Consider the following 6,822-nt stretch of genomic DNA (forward strand, 5'->3'; position numbering starts at 1 on the left):
TGGTGTTAGCCCCGATGAGTATCTAAGAGTGYAGACACTCCTCTCACTGCAGGCAAGGTCAAGGAAAACTGACTGCTGGTGGGAAAGAGACTCTCCGTTTCCATTGTCAGTAGGAGAAACGTGATGCAATGTCACATGCATGTGGGAAGAGTGTCAGGGAGCGGGGAAAAGGAAGGTGTTGGTTCCCCACCTGGGTACGAACAAGAAGCTCTCTCCTTTTGCACCTCAGGGAGGAACATCTGTGACAAAATGCAGCAGGAGGAATGCACACCCTAGCAAAGCTAAGACAATTATGCTGCTTTTCACCWGTTTAGCTTTCTGGGGGATTTTTAACACTCCCTGGTAGTCTGATCTTTTTTTTTTTTTTTATGCAGCCAGTAAGAGAAAACACTCTCTTTAAATAAAAAGTAAGTTTTGCTTTATTTTCTTTATACCTCCTATCACAGAACTGAGGTGTATATATATATATATACACAAATATATATATATAAGAAAAACTTTTAAAGCTGTGCTGTCAGCATTGACACAACTTTGAAGCCCTGAAAAGATATAGAAGTCTATCAAAAGAAAAAATATTTTATCTACCCGTGTTCTAGAAATAAGTAGCATATCCTCAGGTCTCATCCTAATCAAATAAACTTCCTCAATGATTTCAGTGAACACATTTCACTTTTCATTTGCCACAGACTAGAGACAGCCTTTGCTCTCAGTTCATCTCAGCTGACAGGCACTAATTTAATCATTTACCATCATGTAAATACACCCTTTTTCTTTGATAGCCCTGTGTTTTGGGTATGGGGGAGGATCAAGGAACAAGGAGATCCAACACCATGTACGAATTGCTTTGATGCTGCTCAGATCCTCACATACCTGTGCGGGGTCTGACTTCAGAGCCGCAGAGTTGTCAGCGCTACCGAGAGCAAGAACCAACCAGTGTCATCCTGCAGAGCTCCCTCCACGAACGCAGAACCATTCGGCAGGTCCCTAGTGCAGTCCTGGCCAAAGCAGGGTCAACCACACGGGCAGCTTTACCCCATCACTAGAAAAGTTGCTCAAAAACACGTGGGAGGGATGGGGATGGCAGAGAGGACGGACCTCTGGCCCAGCTCCACTGTTGGGCTTTGTTCAAGGCAGGAAAGCCATTTCAGAGCTCAAGAGATGAGAGCATCATCGTGGCAGGGAGGCCTCCATGGCAAGAAAAAAGCAGGATAACCTCACCCACGCTCAGGCAAACCACGTGGTCAGCAAAACTACATAAAGCAAATAAATACATATTCTTCCATCTGTGTATCTATAAAGATTATAGTTATTATTTTCATAATTTTATTACACATTTACCTTTTAGCAGCTATGTCATTCTACCCTGTGAAAGCAAATGACCGGACAACATCTTTTATAGTGCAGTCTAATGACTGTATTATAGTATGATTTTATGAGCATCACTTGCACCAACTGTAGTGATACTACAGTTTGTTTATGATATAAACAAGTTAATAATGTTTTATTGTACTAAATATCTGCTGAAAAAATACTATAAAGGAGTCAGTGTAATATGTGTAGATACCACCCTTTCCTTTTAGAAGTGAGTTGACTTAAGGGGGAGATTTTTTCTTAACATTTTCAGAGACCACTACATTTAAATGAATTCTTTCTCCAGAAGGTTTTGGCTAGCAAAATGATGCTGTATGATAAAATGGTGACTGCAACCATTTTATTTACTGTCTCTTGCCCAGGATTTAWGGTATGAACCACAGTTCACACAAAGCTGAAACCCCAACAACAATAAGTAGTGCCTCCCTGTGAGACAGACAATCTTACCCTTCCTYCCCAACTTCACAAGTAACAAGGCTTGGAGGAGGCTTAGGCCTTGTTGGGGGACAGAAGATGGGTCATGCCTTAGGCCTGAGCCTGTTTACTTTGGAGCCTGTTGTCTCTTCTGAGCGAAAGCGGCTCCGTCACCGAYGGCCCCAAATCGCTGCGCTCCCCCACATGCCCAAGAGCGGGTTCACCCCCTGTTTTATCAGCAGTGCAGACCCACCGTGCCAAGTCACCCAACGCGCCATTGTGGGGACTGCTAACTTTTCTTCAGAGCATTTTAATTAGGTAAATAAAAAACGGTAATTAAATCAACATTACGTAATGTCTTTCTGATTTGTAATCTCATTTAAATTAATTAACTGACTCAGCCCTTGTTTAGTTTTTAAAATGCCCTAGTTGAGAAGTGGAGCTCTGGGAGTAAATCCAGTTTTCATATAGTTGAAAGAAATTCAAGGACCTAGAAACACTTATTAGAACCAAAATAGCAATAAGCACACTTAGCTTTTCAGCTTTATGTTCGATGCACAGATTTATCTTTTTAATTTAAATTCTGTCTTTTGTTTATGTAAAATAAATAACAACATTTATTTATTCAAAAATATTTCTTATACAATTTATAAGTACCATATGTTCCTCTTTTTGGAAATTGAACAACTTTTCCCAGCTGTGTTGTAAGATAAGCTGTGCACGGGATACATATATTCACACACACATGCATACGTGCATGCACACACRTAAGTGCAAACATACACATGCACACACATTTTTAAGTTAAAGGATTCCTGTTTTTCATGGCATGGAACAAATGTTTCCCATACTTCATAATATTAGCTTAGCTCTTTTCTGACATGTACTTTAAGCAGAGATTTACATAGGTATCTTGCCACATGTGGACGAATGTGAAAGAATGAAGTTTCTTTCCAAAACCTGCAAGATTCAGTAGGAGAAGATGAGATATGGATACTTAATTTTATCCATCTGTGAGATACTGTGGATATCATCTATGCTCATGAACATTCAAAAACTGCTCTTGGAGAGCAAGGAACATTTTACATTATAGTATGAAGGTCTTTCATTATAGATTCTTCAGAAAACGAAAGGCAGAAGGTAGAACACAATGGCAGTCTTATTTGCAGGATTAGGGGAAAAAAAAGAAAAAAAACACACCTTATGCCATACTGTGTTAATGAAAAAGTCTGTATTTGCACACAAGATTAGAAATTTGCTTGCCTACATCTTCATCCAGGTAATAAATTATCCATTGCATTATGCTATGAAACACAAAGAATGTCCTTCATTTGCATTCAGTGTATCTAGGATCTACAGTGTGAATCCTGCTTTCATGGAAATCAGCAGAGGATTCACCACTGGYTGCCGCACAGCCAGGATCTCATTCTTTCTTAGCATTTTAGGGCAGGAAAGTAGTAAGGTTCAGGGAGATAAAATGCTTTCCACCACATAAGGTAACATTAGGATAATGATGACACAAACATTAAAAAAAAAATACATTTTGTTCACAATGGGTCTTAGCCAATGGTTGTTAAAATGAACGGAAAGTTGCTCCAGTGAGCTTTGTACGAAGCTCTTTATGAGAAATTATTTGTAATTTAAAGGCACAGAGGAACGCACTATTCAACAGATGCCACGGGATATAGCTGCTTCTTTCTTAAAACTATTTTGTATCTTCCATTAAAATATACAGTCTTAAAAGCCAGATTCTTCAGCCTTGCAAAATAACACACTCGCACACTACTCTGCTGGGCTGTCACATCACCTAACCAAGCACCTAGAAAGTAGATTACTTTACACTGAGAGAGGCTCACGAGACCCCTGTCTTGTTCTGTACTGAGAGATCTCCAAAAACAGTAGGCACGTTACCACACTGTATGTCAACTGGGAGGAAAAAAAGCTGCAATTAAACTGAAATGTTTCTTTTGTATATATTATAGAAACTCTAAAATTAAAAGGCAACACTGTAGTGTTCACATTTCTTCAAGACAACTAAGAGCAGCAGGAGGTAACAGCTCTGCCAGTAAGTACGTACGTGTTTAAGAACTTCCCATCCTCCCCCCCACAAAAATTTTCTCTTTTAAAAAGCCACAGTGTTTAATGACAATCTGAATATCACTGTAGCATTTCCAGACACAAAAACATTTACCTAAGCATCTTGTAATTTTGATCTATGGTGCACACTGCTATGATGTCTACGTATTATACATTTTAATTTCAATTAATTTCTATGCTATGACTAGTGATAAACTTGATCTTTAGCATAACAGAAGATCGAATGCACTAACAAAAGATTGCAGAAGAGCGTGGTTTTATTCTCAAATGCACTCCATGTTGCCTATATGATTGTAAGTATTTCTCTTTTCGAGATTGCCAGTTGACACCATGTGTAATTTTTAATTACTGGCAATATTAATTAGCCTGTAATAAATTAGCCTCTTATATGCTGCTTTACCTATCCATATTCCCATATACCTCCTCTAATAAAAATAATTAAATAGTTGTGAGAAAGAGCAGACTACAAGTCCCAGATTTTTGGTACATCAGTGGACACGGAGTAGACAAAGCACAAGAAGGGCCAGAAAATTACATGAGAACTGATAGCATAATCCTAAGTAAAACTGACCAAATAAATATTCCAAGCCTGATCATTGTCCTGATCTTCTGCCTACTTTGACCCTTTATGGTAGGTAAAAATCAGAAACACCYAATCTTATACTTTTTAAAATGCAAACTGTGCATGACTAACTCTGGTCTTCTTTTTTGAGCATTTTTTTCTGCAAAAGAAAATGCAAGCTATAATTTTTAAACCATGTAACTCTCACAAAAAGTATCCTGGTTCAAATCTTGTCTTCTGCTTTAAAAAAGAGCAATTTTAAAAGATGTTTTTCCCACAGATTCTCCATCTCCCTGTTTGCAATTGCACTGCTGTTGGAGTTAAATCGGACATAATCTATTAAAAAATTCAACTGTTGCTTTGTGGCTTTCACATGAAGGCATCTGCTTTGTAATTTTGTAACCTTTACTATAAGTTACATGTCAGTATATACCTCATTTTTGATAATTTCTAATGAATTAACTTCATCTACACAGGTGAAATGTAGGTGCAGCACAAACTATAGATTGGGACAAAGATTTAAAAGGTAATTTCTTCTGCAGTACATAACTGTGCTTCTGCTGTCTGAATCTCAGTTTATGTACTAAAGCTATTGCTTAGTCGTCTTAGTCATTTGTGCTGAAGGGGATTAAATCCTCGTATGTATGTATGGATTGGATGTATGGATTTCAACTCCAAAGTTTTGATTTTTATTGCATGGCTTGGGGTTTGTTTTTTATGATTAAAAATTAAGTGTTAATTAAGTAGAGAGGGAAAAAAAAATCTAGGAACTCAGAATTTGTGCCAGCAGAAAACTGTCACTGGATGTGGTAACTTGGCAGTGCCTGTTTTACTATTTAACTGTCCAGAGTTCCTAAGGTTCCTCTTCCCCTGTTCCACCACAACAACACGTTGAGAAATACACCACGTCYTTGGAGCTGCGAAAACATGTACAAGCTTCCTGAAACAGAAACTCAAGTTCCAGTTGTGGCAGAGAGCAGAAAGGGCTGCACCACCCAAGAGCCAAGACATGAACTCCGAATGAGTAACCTTAGACATCCAGCACAGCTGCTGGACCTGCAGGAATGGCATTCCTGTTAAATACCCCACTGGGTAAAGATACAACATAGCAGCTACCCCAAACGATCTTTTTTCTTTTTGGTAAGTTGGTTGTATCTTTACCCATGTCAGCGTGTACTGGAACTATAAATGCATATAGCATTACAGTGATCTTATGATGAACCTGAAAAAGGTTTGGAAGGGCAACTCTAATACGTTACGCATCCAAGTCTTTGGTGTAGTCCCAGAGGAACACAAAGGATGTGAACTTTCATAACAACTTTTCCGACAGAAACATTTCAGATGTTTCTTAAGATTTTACAGAAAAAGGCATAGTTCCTTATTTACTTATACTCACTTTTTTTCAGGGTATAATATTAATCATATTCCCCCCACATGCATGCAGATATTAATCTCAAGATTCAATTCAACACTCTTTGTATGTTCAAGTACTCAGATTTCTGTGTATGCATAGTAAATACCCAAGGAAAGCTGACAGCACTGCTCTCTATTTTGCCGGGATAAATGGGTTAAACTCACTTGACCTGAAGGAGTTAGATGAGACACAGTGCACTGAACAAGAGCTTGGGTATTTATGCTATGATTATGTCAACCCCTCKTACAACACATTTCTAGCAAATGAAATAGTGGCTTTAACTCAAAACAGCCAAATTCTGAGGATTTCCCTTTCCTTCTCCCTCCTGGCTGTCCCCTTTTTGCAGCTCTCATTCAAACTCAGCCTCCTTTCCCTGTGGTTGCTGCTGAACCCTCAAGAGTGCACAGTAAAGTCCATCTGTGCTGTTGGAGAAACCTAATGCTGGTTTAGAAAAGTATATGCAATATAATGACCAGCCTTCTCCAAGATCAGCCAGTCTTTCAATAGGCTTTCAGTTCAGGCTTCCATCCAGTTGCTAATACTTGCCATGAAATTAATATGAGACCCACTGGCTTGCTATACAATAATCGTTAGCTTCATGAACAGTTAGAGGAAGCAAATCTCCTAAGCTCCTAAATCCTTTCATGTTTTCAAACAGTTTCCAGGAGAGGCTGCACATCTGAATAACAAGCAGTATCCCTTTAATGTCTACTTAAAAGTAAAATGTGAACAACAATAGAGTCTTTTCAGGACAGCGGTATGATATCAGCAGCAGCAAGAACATGAGAAAATCCAAGTCTCTCATGAAATTCGCCTTGGCCTAGGGCTGTGTTTCTCCACCCAGTGGGTGTGACTGACAGGCAAGCCTTCCAGAATGCCCACTAGTCACACCTCGCTCTTGGAGAGAGAAATCCAAACTAAATACAATAAAAAAGGCAGAGGAGAGGAGAGGAGAGGAGAGGAG

At 39.0% G+C, this 6,822-nt stretch overlaps 1 protein-coding gene across 4 annotated transcripts in view; it reads right to left on the reverse strand.

Moving 5' to 3' along the window:
* The window catches only part of NFIB (nuclear factor I B), a 163,399-nt gene that overhangs the window by 71,250 nt on the left and 85,327 nt on the right, over positions 1-6,822 (reverse strand). The gene's annotated exons all lie outside the window — the stretch shown is intronic.

This window comes from Nothoprocta perdicaria, unplaced genomic scaffold, assembly GCF_003342845.1.
Source record: "Nothoprocta perdicaria isolate Ctin4 unplaced genomic scaffold, notPer1 scaffold_90, whole genome shotgun sequence".
In the NCBI taxonomy this organism is placed as follows: domain Eukaryota; kingdom Metazoa; phylum Chordata; class Aves; order Tinamiformes; family Tinamidae; genus Nothoprocta; species Nothoprocta perdicaria.